At 36.5% G+C, this 12,653-nt stretch overlaps 1 non-coding gene across 1 annotated transcript; it reads right to left on the bottom strand.

Annotated features, from left to right (window-relative positions):
• Window positions 1-4,483: 4,483 nt before the first annotated feature.
• LOC111820322 (U6 spliceosomal RNA) lies at window positions 4,484-4,590 on the bottom strand. The gene has a single exon (XR_002823875.1). It is a non-coding gene; the product is annotated as a U6 spliceosomal RNA (small nuclear RNA).
• Between the last annotated feature and the right edge of the window lie 8,063 nt (window positions 4,591-12,653).

Here is a 12,653-nt window from a genome sequence, read left to right as displayed (position 1 = left end):
AGAAAATTCTGACAATCTACTTCTAAAAAAACTAGCCATTGAAAATCCTATAGAACACAGTTCTACTCTGACACACATGAGGTTGCCGTGAGTCAGAATTGACTCAATATCAACTGGCTTTGGTGTATGGAAAGTGCTGGGGAGACTGACCTCTAAACCTCCCAGTTGAAGAAGACATCCCGGAGGTAGTAATCTCCTGAAGGGATCAGCCAGGTAAAGAAGAAAAGGACATCTTAGGAGCGGCCCATTAAGGAAAATTTTCTGTATGTTGTTTTATGGATGTAGCTATCTCTCTGTGGCCCTCAACTTTTCTGGGGCATGGTTGATTTGGTACTTTAGGTTTTATCAGCATTTTATGTCTACGTAATTGTCTGCTCAGTGATACCCATCAGTGGTTAAGGTGGTTGAAATAATGAAGACGATGGCAGTCTGTTTATTTCTGTCATACAGACTTAGCTTTAAGGTTTGGTTTCATCTATTTAGAATTGGGGTCTAAATTACCATGAATTTCAAATGAAATTTATTATAAAAATACAATGTGGTCCAATCATATTTACTTATCAAAATAATTAACAGTAAAGTTCAGAACAACAGTATCAGATCTGCATGATTCTGACCCAGAAAGATTCCAAATAAGCTGCCCATTTGTGAGCAGGCACATAACAAGGAAGGGTGAGAAAGAATATCAGAGAAAAAAAATGTTCATAAGTAGAGTACTTTCAATTTCAAGTTGTCAGAGCATTTCTATGCACATAAATGAATCAAGTGCCAGTTGAATAGTTAAGAAAATGCTTTTCACAGACCTCTTTAAAATTTTACAGGTGTCAAAGAAATTCTACCAAAGAAGCTGAAGGTGCACTTGGAGTGTGTTTTATGTTCAGTGATATTGCCTGACATAAGGACAGAATGTGAGACTAAGTATCTTCATCCACAGAATGCTTCAATTCTGACGTCAGGTTAGATTTCATCATGAACTAGCAATATCCTGGATGATTACATTAATTCACTGTAAAAGAATGCAACAACTACTATAGATCTTGTTCCCATGTGGCATAATGAAAAAAAACTTTCTGTAAAGACTTGTGTTGTGACTTTATGAAGTCAGTCTACTCTATGCTATATGCTATATGTCATGTTTATCTGTGAAAGCCAATGCAATTGTGTGTATTAGGCTAAATTCCTTCTGTAATTTGAACCTCTCTCTATTAGGGTGATCTCTGTCCACTTTAAGGCCTTGCTATCCCTTCAGAAAACGAAGACCTTATCTCTTCAGATCTCACACTGAATTCCATTTGCCTCTGAATTCCAATCAAAGGAAACAGAATAATCCAATTTCCTTTGAAATAAATTTTTGATGCAATCCGATGTTGACACGGATCTCAAGAGTGGTCTATGTAAAAGCATACTCTCTGGCTGGATCATTGCCCACATTGGTTTTTTGTATCTGATTCAAAGCTGTTTGAAACAAGGTTTCTCTTGGGTCTCTTATACTATTACAGCCTGGATAAATTGACTTTAGAGGGAAACATCTTGGTAGATCGGCTTTGTGAATTTAGGAGATGTAAGGGTTTTGTCAGAGAAAAGTGGTACGGTTAAGCCTTGATGTGATAAACAAATGGGATTCTAAACAAAGCTGTTGTTCAAGAGATAGGCTAAGTTTCTAAGAAATGACTTAGAGTCTGGAGCCAGGCTTACCAGGGGGACCTGTGATTCTTGTCCAACATCAAAGAAAGAGTGGAGGGTGGAGGAATGAATTTACAAGTCACATGTTTCCTGGGGCATGGACATTCTCCTTTCTACACAAGCCCCTAAATTTTATCCTTCAGTGGGCTTCTATTACACCAATTCTCTGACCCTCTCAGATGGGTGTTTAATCTAGTTATTCTTTTGTTTTGTTTTCAAATTGTTCATGTGTCATCTTGCCTCCACAACCAGATTGAAAAGTCCTAGTGATTAGGGGCCATGTTTTACACGGCTTTTGTGGCTAACACAGCATCTGATATTGTACAGAGTTCACAGGAGCCTTCCTGTCAATCCTTGTAAAATTGAACCAAATTAAGTAAGTAGCCTTGGTAATCTTGACCCAAGGCCAGGGCAGACTCCACAAAATCTATTAGTCCTCATTAGCAGCTACTTCACATCTCATTTCTCCTGCCAAAGTATCCTCCTGCCCCAACTTCCTACACTATGTTCTTCTCTTCAAAAGGCATCTTCATTTTTGGAAATCTCCTAGGCTATTCTCATCTGTAGTCCTCTTTCTTCTTCTTGAATGTCAAATTTAGGTGGATGATGTTACAAGGTTATTTATCAGTAATTAACAAGTTAATAGATTATACCTGTGTGGTAGTCTAATTTGAACACAAGGTTTTAATAATAAGTATGTGCTTACAGGCCTTGTAAGTGGCTTTACGATATGAATACAGTCTTTACTGAAAATGGCAAAATAGTCATTTTTGCTGGAGTTCAACTTTGTCTCCAAAGCCCAAGCTATTTCTTTATCTCTTAATTTTTTGCTTCCTTTCCTCTTAAAAATGTATATTTCCTCTGATTCTTAAATCAGTTAGTAGTTATTGTTAAAATTTTGGCAAATAACGAAGGACAACAAGAAAATGAAATCCATCCAAACTCCCATCACCCAGAGATAAACATTTTGAAGTAATGTATGTGCATGACTCTCATTTCATAAACTTGGATGTTCAAGACAAGTTTTATTTGTTATTTTCTTACATTCAAGTCAAATCTGACCATATCCTTCAGTCATCCTTCCAGAAGATATTAGAAGCACTTTGTCAACTTTGAAGAAGTTTTATTATAATTGAAAATTGTAAATTATTTCATTAAAAGTAGATTTTTTAAAATCATATTCAGTCTCCCTTCAAGGTATATATTTTATAATCATTATTCAAGTTTTCTTTTGCCTCTCAGAATTTTTTTGGGGGGGAGTAATTATTTTTAGACATTTAACGTTTTTTGTTGTTGTTGCAATTGTGAAAAGAATCTTTTTATTCTAACAATTTCTGTTATGGCTGGAATTAAGAAAGTTACTGTTTGGCTTTTTTTTTTTTTTTGTATCTGTTTTATTTTCAACCATATTAGTAAACTTTACTATTAGATTTTCAGTTTATTCTTTGGGAATTTTTATTAGACCCCAGCATCATTTACGAATGGTAATTAGCTATACCTCTTATTTCTATTTCATGTCTTATTAGGTTGACTAAAATGTGAAGAATAGGATCACCAATGCCAGCATCCCTATTTTAAAGGAAATCTCTCCAGTGTTTTTTAGAGATAAATATGGTAGCTGCTGTTTTGAGATAGATGTTCCTTTTCATGTTAAGTAATCAATGGTTATTTTAAAAACGTCCTCTAAATTGAAAGTTTCTTAAGAATTTGATAGTCAGCTTTTTAAAAACTAGTGTCCAGTGTAAAATCTATTAATTTATTGATCATTAATGGATAGTAGCAGGGTAATTATAATAATAACTAACTTCTGTTGATATTATTCCACTTAACCTGGTTTGACTTTATCATGCCATTTATATTTTTGTTTTTACTACTTGTATTTGTATTTTTCCTTCCTCTTCCATTGCATCATAATCGCCATATTTTTCCTTTGCAACATCTCACAATTTCTTTTAAAGTGTCCACATTCTATGAATATTTGTCATTGATGACCTACTAACTCAGCACTGATAATAATAACAATAACGGCTCCCTATTACTTATTGAGCACTTACTATGTACCAAGAAGTTCTAAGAACTTTAGATGCTACATTTTTAATCCATACAACAATCCTTTGAGGTAGATAATATTACTATTATTATACATTTTTTGCTGTATGAGGAAACTGAGGTGCTGATAGAGATTAAGCAGGTTGCCTCAGGGATACACATAAGTAACAGAGCTTGGATTTGAATCCAACGTGCCTAACCCAAGAGCTGTGTCCCCTCCCACAGATGGCCACGTTATTGTATAAATCATGCTGCCAAACTTCTTTAAATGAAATTTTAATCCTCCTTTGATAGCTTTGAGGCATGATGCAACCAACAGGGTGAGTAAGATCAAAACGTGCTTCTCTGGAAAAGCATTTAATTTTTGTTTCTACTTATCAAGATTGAACGTTTGATTCTTTAATGTGAAATGGCCCTAAGAATGTTTTACAAAAAAAGAGTTGTTTTATTCAGTATTTTTTATGGTTTAACCTAACCAGTAAAACTGATTTTTTTCTTTTCTTTTTTTTAAATTGTGTTTTAGGTTAAAGTTTACAGAGCAAATTAGTTTCTCATTCAAAAATTTATACATAGATTGTTTTGTGACATTGGTTGCAATCCCTGCAATGTGTCGGCACTCTCCCCCTTTCCCTTTATACCCCAGGTTCCCCGAGTCCATTCCTCCAGGTTTCCTGTCCCTTCCTGCCTTCTCATCTTTGCTTTTGGGCAGGTGTTGCCCATTAGGGCTCCTATACTTGATTAAACTAAAAAGAAAAATATGGAACGCTTCTCGAATTTGTGTATCATTCTTGTGCAGGGGCTATGCTAATCTTCTCTTTATCATTCCAATTTTAATATATGTGCTGCCAAAGCGAATACTGATTATTTCTTAAATCATTGTTTTGCATAATTCTTTATTTTTATTGAAAGCAAAAATTGTTTATCTCTGTAGAAGAATAAATATTCACTGTTAGTAAAGTTATGATATACTTTGAATAGTCCACCATCAGATGGTTTTCCCAGGGCTTTCTGGCTAATTGGTCAAACTGTGCTCTGTGGGGTGCAGGGTGATGGCCTCACAGGGGCCTGGACTGAGAGGGAGGTGGTGGGGCTCTGGTCCAGCCTGTCCCCAGTCATGTGTGGCTGCTGGAAAACCAGAAAAATGTTCTTTGATGTGTAAAGAATGTGTCAAACAAAGTAAAGTGTAATTCTCAAGCTTTCTTTCTGGTCTTGAACCTTAATTATCTATATAATTAATATGTTAACATCATTCGGAAATTTCAAAAATACATTTTTGCTATACATAAAGATAATTCAAATGTTTTTTGCCATCTGAAAGCTCTCATCATCTTGTTTAATCAATGTAAAATACACTATTTGAAAATCTTAAAAATTACCAGTTTACTATGTATATTAAACATCTTTGATTTTGAGTGATAAAGTTACCATTTTTATGCTGTTTTAGAAAATAAAATCTGTTGAGTCTTTGAGATACACTTTAACCGCAATTATATTTATGCTCCTCCCTTTACCGTATACGTCCGCGCGCGCACACACACACACACACACACACACACACACAATCATGGTAATAACAAAGTGATAGCCACCTCCCAATTCTACTAGACAGTGCTTATGAAATAGTATATTTCAGATTCTCGAATAATCTACTCAGTCTTCCAAAGTTTTATATCTACCAATAAAATGCTATTTTCCATAATTTTATTTTCTACCAGATTAGTTTATAGATAGTTCTTGGAGTCGATGTTTTTCGAAATTGTCATGGTTCTTCATGAAAAAAAGAGCTAACTTTTGTTCTCACATTCATTTTGCATCTCTCAGTTGTGTCTGCCTTTAGTGTTTTAATTGCAGGTTATTCTGGGTATCTACATAAAGCTGAATTAGTTTGGAAGCCAAATTTCATTATTTCTACTTCGAAGATAGGTCCAAAACAGATGCAACAAATTTTAACTATCATTTTCATTGGGATCACAGGACGGTATTGATGTGGAAGACATCTGTGGCACAGGCCAGAGGAGAGATGGTTGGCTTCCTCTTAGAGACAGGGCAAAGGATATAGCAAAACAGATCTAAGGATGCCTTAAGGAATTCCAGCACTGCCTACATGTGCACACAGATCCTGGTAAACCAATTAGAGCAGATTCAGAGGCCATTTACAGGGGACCAGGGACAGACTGAGTGATCCAGGCTTTTCCTACTATTTCTAACAGAGTCTAGAACGAAGAGTAGATACGATAAAATAGTTACACTTAAAGAATAGATAGAAACGCCTTCTAATGGGAGAAGTGTTTTCTCAAGCAGGAATATGGTCACAGCAAATTTGAGTTCCCACGCACTACTGTTAGGAGAGTTATATGTCTGGAGACAAATGAAGCAGCGAGGTGGATAGATACAACCTATATTGGAAAGGTGAAAATGAAAAAAAGCAGGCAATACTGTACTGTTAAGGAGCCCTGGTGGTCCAACGGTTAAGCACTTGGCTGCTAACTGAAAGGTTGGCAATTCGAAGCTACCAGCTGCCTTGGGAGAGATAAACCTGGAGATCTGCTCCTGTAAAGATTACAGCCTAGGAAACCCTATGGGGCAGTTCTACTCTGTCCTATAGGGTTAATATAAGTTGGAATTGACTGGATGGCACACAACAAAAACAACTGTACTATTAGTTGAATATATTGACAATGCCGGAAAAGTATACATGTAAACTTATATTATTCACTTAACAAATATTACTGAGCACCTACTATATGCTAGAAACTGTGTCCATTTGCTGAGGAGACAAAAGCCTGCAAATTAAACATGGTCCCCGTCTTCCCAGTCTTGTAGGGGAGACTTTATGCATATCAAAATACTAGCACAAGTATAAAGATATATATCAAAAAAAGATACGCTTTTTTATTTTTACCATTCTCAATGTTTGCACTTGTACAATCCATACTTTTCACCATCATAAGCTATAAATATTAAGTGTTGGTGTAATAATAAGCATTTTACATATGCTAACTTATTTCTCATATAGTTCTCTGAGGCAGGTGAACTATTAATATCCTCATTTTATAAATGAGAAACTGAGGCATAGAAGGATGAAAGTAATTTACCTAGAGCTATACAGCTTCTAAAGTGGGGAGCTGGGAACCAAACCCACACCACATAGTAGAGAGTCTATGTTCTTGATCATGACTATATTGCAAAGATGCAATTCTTAGTGTTAAACTTCCTGTAAGATGTGATCCGGAGCATTTGTATTTATAGGTTTCCCTTTCATTGGGTCATAATGTCCCTATGGATCATGCCATTTATGTTTTTCAGAGTGCTCTGTATACAGTGTGTCTTTGGAATGTGTTATTGATAACTGATTTACCAGCCAGGCAGAGTCAAATTGTTGCATAAATGATGTTGGCAAACTTTCTTAAATGCAACTTTAATTCTGCTTTGTAACTATCAGGTGACCTGAGTTAACAGGGTTTTAAGTAAGGGTAAACCTACCACCCGTCTGGCAGTTTGTCATACTGTGCTGGCTCGTGTGTTGCTATGATGCTATGCCGCCAATATTTCAAATGCCAGCAGGATCACCATAGTGGACAGATTTCAGCAGAGCTTCCAGGCTGAGACAGATTAGGAAGAAAGGCCTAGAGATCCACTTCCAAAAATTAGCCAATGAAAACTTTATAGATAGCAACCCAACAATCATGAAGATGGTGCAAGACTGGGCAACATTTTGTTCTGTTATACATAAGGCTACCATGAATTGGAGCCAACCTGATGATACCTAATAACAACAACAACAAATCCTGGGGAAGTAAGGAGGACACAAGACTGTTTCAGCTCACCTACAAGTCAGAAAGTTCTTGGCATTTGGGATACAGCAGTGTTCTATGGATGCTGGCAGGAAAACTGGTGGCCCAGTGACATCTTTAAGAGGAGGCTGTTGTTGGGACAGAATGCCTCTGCCTGCTTTTTCTCCCTAGTGGCATTCTCTCTCCACTTTTGTTCTCCATATTACATGTCTACTAATTACGGTCTGATTCCATTGCTTCATGGCACCTCCTGCAGAGTTATTTCCACTGTGTTGACATAGTTGGGAGCCTCAGATTTACATTCCCTGAGACAGTATCTGATGGGACCCAGTTTAAGTTACCTGGTTTAAGGCAGAGCTTTGGGGCTGGTCCTCCACATGAGCTGATGGCCAGTTGGGAATAGGTTACCCTTGACTCAGGAGCTGACCCCAACCGACTAATTTTTAGCCAGGTTGTTATGATACCTAGCGTATGACGTGTCAGGAGCTTTCTAAAGGAGGTTCTGGGCATACTAGGCACTCTGAGAATCCGAAAATGGTGTAGTGAAACTTTCAGACAATTTGCATAGCTTTTTAAGTGTAAAGATATTTATTTCTTTCCACATTGAGTGCCTATGTGACCCGTGTCAGTGATTTATGTAGCTGGCAGGCAGGGAACAGAGGGGAAAAAAAAATCTTTTGGTTAGAATAGAAAGAGAATGAGAGAAGAACCATGAAATTATTAGAACTTAAATGAATATGTTTAAATTTCTATAGCAAGGTGGTAAGTTCCTTTGCAACAGTGCTTGTTTTTTAAAATACATTTTTACTATTTCACATGTGGTAGGAAATATATATTGACTGACTTGGAAAAACAAAACAACACCGACACCAATTTTTAAAATAAAAATTCCTTCCAAATATCTGTAAACAAGTCTTTCATCACTACTTATTAATGTAATAGAATTGCTGCTAAGAATATTTACTAATATTTAAGAAACAATTAATTAAAAGCAATAGGTGGAATCCTTTTGTAATAAATTATGCCAACATACATAATGGTTTTTTTTTTTTTTTTTTTTTTTAAGATTATGTTGTTGTTAGGTGCCATTGAGTTGGTCCCTGACTCATGGCAACCTCATGTACAATGGAATGAAATGCTGCTCTGTCCTGTGCGATCTCCCTCGCTGGCTGTGATCCATAGGGTTTTCATTGGCTGATTTTTTAGGAGTAGATCGCTGGGCCTTTTCTTCCTAGTTGGTCTTAGTCTGTAAGCTCTGCTGAAACCTGTTCAGTATCATAGTGACATGCAAACCACCACTGACAGATGGGTGGTGGCTGTGCATGAGGGGCATCGGCCAGGAATCAAACCCGAGTCTCCTGCATGAAAGGTGAGAATTCTACACTGAACCACCAATGTCCTCCTTTTAAAACTATGAAATTGCAATATTAAAAATAAAGAATATATTAGTCAGTGTCCGGTTAGGAAAACAGAGCCTTTACCAGATATAGTTCAATAAATACATTTATTATGGGGAAATAGTTACAAAGGGGTTGAAAGAGGTGAAAAGTCAGATAGGGAAAACAAAGCAACCCAGAAATTAGCAATAGGAGGAAGCCTCTCTTACCTTCGGGGCTGGAGGAACCAAGGGAGGAGGCAGTGTTCCCAGAGCCCTGATGCGTGGGACCACAAAGGAAGAAGTTGTCCAGCAAGGCCTAGAACCATAAAGGGAGAGACTTTCTGATAGAAACTGGCCTATAGAGAAGACACAGTTACTAGTCAAAGTAGAGAGAGGGGATAAATACTCTGGCTTCTTCCATTCCCCCATTCCCAAATCTCCCAGTAGTACTCCCATTGGCCACACCTAACAAAAGTAAGTTTGAAAAGGATCCTGGGAAATGCAGTTTATAGAGTTGGCCCCATGCAATACAGTGAAGATCAGGGGGAAAATGAGGAATAGTAGTAAGAGTAAATAGGCAAATGATCTGCACAAAAGACATGAAGGAGAGAATGAAATATTTTATTCATGTAATAATCAAGTTTTATGGAAAAAATTTTCAGATATATTTAGCTGTACACCTACTCCTCACTTATGGACTATCTTGTTATCTGACATTTTGCATTTATGACAATGGTAAAAAGCGACTATCCAACTATTTTGCGCATTAACGACGTATGTGGCAGTAATGAATGCCAAGGTGCAAGGCAAGAGTAACACTGTGTCAACTTGGTTGGGCCATGATTCTCAGTGGTTTGGCAGTTATGTAATGATGTAATATTACAGTTATGTAATGAGGTAATTTGGCAGTTATGTGATGATGTAATCTGCCAGTTATGTAATGATGTACTCATCCTCCATTTTGTGATCTGATGTGGTCATCCTCCATTTTTGCATAACACTGATTTTTGCATAAACACCTGGTCTTTGGGACCTAACCATGTCGATAAGTGACGAGTGGGTGTAGTAATTTTTTATACAGCATTTATTCAGGTATATTTGAGTAAGAATATCAGTGAGGATCAAAGAACATCATTAATCGTTTCTCAACCTTTTTAGACTCAGGAATATTTTTATAGCAATGTATAATATTGCTAATCACCTTATTAATTCATTATTCTTATATTATTTTAACTGCATATTATGGCATCAAAATTAAACACATATGTCTGCTCACTCAGTGTTAGGAATTTTTGTATTAGTGCAAAAATTAAGCTCTAGAAAAATAATCTTCTCTGATTTGTTTCTAAATGACCAACAGAGAGATTTTCAGGCTGTATTTGTAAACACTTCTCATGGAAGACTCCCCCCTGCCCCCATAAATTAAAAGCCAAATTAGACATAACTGTCATTATATTTTCTCTTCTTAACTCTGTCTTTTAAAGCACTGAGACATCTCAATGTGCTATGTAGGACTATAAATGAATGCACCTTATGGATCTGATGAGGATCATCTTGAGGTGAATTTGCAGAATTATTATCATTTATTGCTTTTCATCAACTATATAATTGAGAAGATTTTTCCAGTGATTTATGCTACCATAAAAGACTTGTCTTATTTCTATTAATTATGATTTGGAAGATGTAGTGTGTATAATGCTAATGAATGTGTTGAATGATGTTGGATTAATTGGAATGACAAAAAAATGCCTTAAGCAAAGAGTGATGGTTTGAGACTATTGGCAAATCTATATATAAAACAGTTATTTACCTTGAATCCTGCACTGTACTTTGAAATCTGACTGGTCCATAGCAGCACCAAGAAGTTAGATCCAATCTTTGAGCACCATTCCTAGTCTTTTTATAAAAAAACTTTTTATTATGGAAAATTTCAAGCATACAAAAGTAACTCCTCAAGTACTGTTCACCCAGCTTCAACAATGATCAACTCATTATCAGTCTTGTTTTCATATATAATCCCATCCAATTCCCTTTCTTCTCCCCCTGAACTCCACTGATTATTTTAAAGACAATTTCAGACATCATATCATGTCTTCCCTGGTTTTAGCAAGGTTTTTGTTTGGCGGGAACTGGTGGCTTTCCATTTAGTAATGAAGCAGCTGGATCAACACAAAGCTTATCTGTTTCACCAAAATGTGTGATGTTAGTGGGTCATAGTATTGGAAATTCCAGGGAACTACATATATTTTGGTGTATTGCTATCAATGTGGATGCTAGGTAAATGACTTTGTAAAAGGCATATGTACTTCTTAAGATGGGAAACATGTAAGAGTTCAGGAATTATTAATATATATTGTAAAATCAGACTCATATCCAATCATCTGATTCAAGGTAGAACCATATAGAAATAAGATTTTGGTCTGATAGATTTTAGAGATAATTAGACTTGTCACAAAGATTCCAGAACCTTCAACTTGTTCTTCATTAACGGTGGCAAAGTGTCCTGGAACTTTTGTTATGGGCAGTGAGGGAAGGAAGAGAGGACTTTATGGAGAAATAAACAGAAGAAGGATTTCTTGAATACAGACATTCTCTTCTCTCTATATACAACCTTCCTGGAAAATAATATCTCTGTCCATGACATCAATTAATCCCTGTATTGATGACTCCAGATCTGTATCTCTCCGTAGCTTGGGTTCAACTCTATAGCTCCCAGTAGATATTTCTACGTACATGTGCACAAAGCTCCTAATAGACAACATGTCTGGAACAGATTGTCCTGACCCCTAAACCTACTTCCTCTCACTTTTTTTTTTTCGCTGAATGGTACCATCACCCAATTAGGTAACCAAGTCAGAAAATTGGAGATTTTCTTCTCCTTCCTTTCCCTTGCTTCTCAGGCTAATTAACTGCCAGTTCTTGTGCTGTCTGCCTCTTAAAAGCCTCTCAATTTCTTTCTCTTACTGGCACTGCCCCGGCCTTCATTTAGACCTTTTTTTTTTTGCCAGACTCAGTGAACTTATCTTAAATCCAGTTGTTCTCTACCTTGTTATTAGAGACACATTGAATATGCAAATCAAATATCTCTCCCATCTCAAATTCTTCAAACTTTTGTTGGCAACTGTGACCTTTTACAGCCTAGCTCTACCCTACTTGTTAGCCTCATCTCCTGCTATTTCTTACCTTGAACTTCGACATCTAACTATATGGAAATACATGTAGTTCTCCAAACATTCCAAAATGTCAAAATACATGTAGTTCTCCTAACATGCCAAAATTCTGATTCGGTAGATATGAGTCAGATTCTACGTTTCTACTAAGATCCCAGCTGATACTGCTGGTCCATGGACCACACTTTGAGTGGAAAGGGCTATAGGATTTATTCTTACCATATCTCTTAATTACTAGCAGAATCAAAGTTGTCCCTTCTCTTTGCCATTTATTCTGTTTTAACTGCTGACTTTAACCATTGTATTCTGCAGGATCAGCCACATTCTCTCTTCAGATTATGTACTTGACCAAATCCTTCCTACCCTTCAAATCTTAACTCAAATATAACTTTCACTTGGAAAACTGTCCTGACTCTGGGATACCTCTTCTTCTATGCATACTACTTTTCTTACATTTTTCTATTATAGCACTTACATATTTCATTGTAGATGCTTGCTTGTCTATTTTTCCATTCAAAGCGTTCCCAGCATTACTCACAGTGCCAGGCACAGGGGTGAAACACCAAAAATATTTGTTGA

The sequence above is a fragment of the Trichechus manatus genome, unplaced genomic scaffold (genome assembly GCF_000243295.1).
Source record: "Trichechus manatus latirostris isolate Lorelei unplaced genomic scaffold, TriManLat1.0 scaffold00002, whole genome shotgun sequence".
Lineage (NCBI taxonomy): Eukaryota > Metazoa > Chordata > Mammalia > Sirenia > Trichechidae > Trichechus > Trichechus manatus.
The sequence above is the reverse complement of the archived record's forward strand: the minus strand, read 5'-3'. Positions and strand labels throughout refer to the sequence as shown.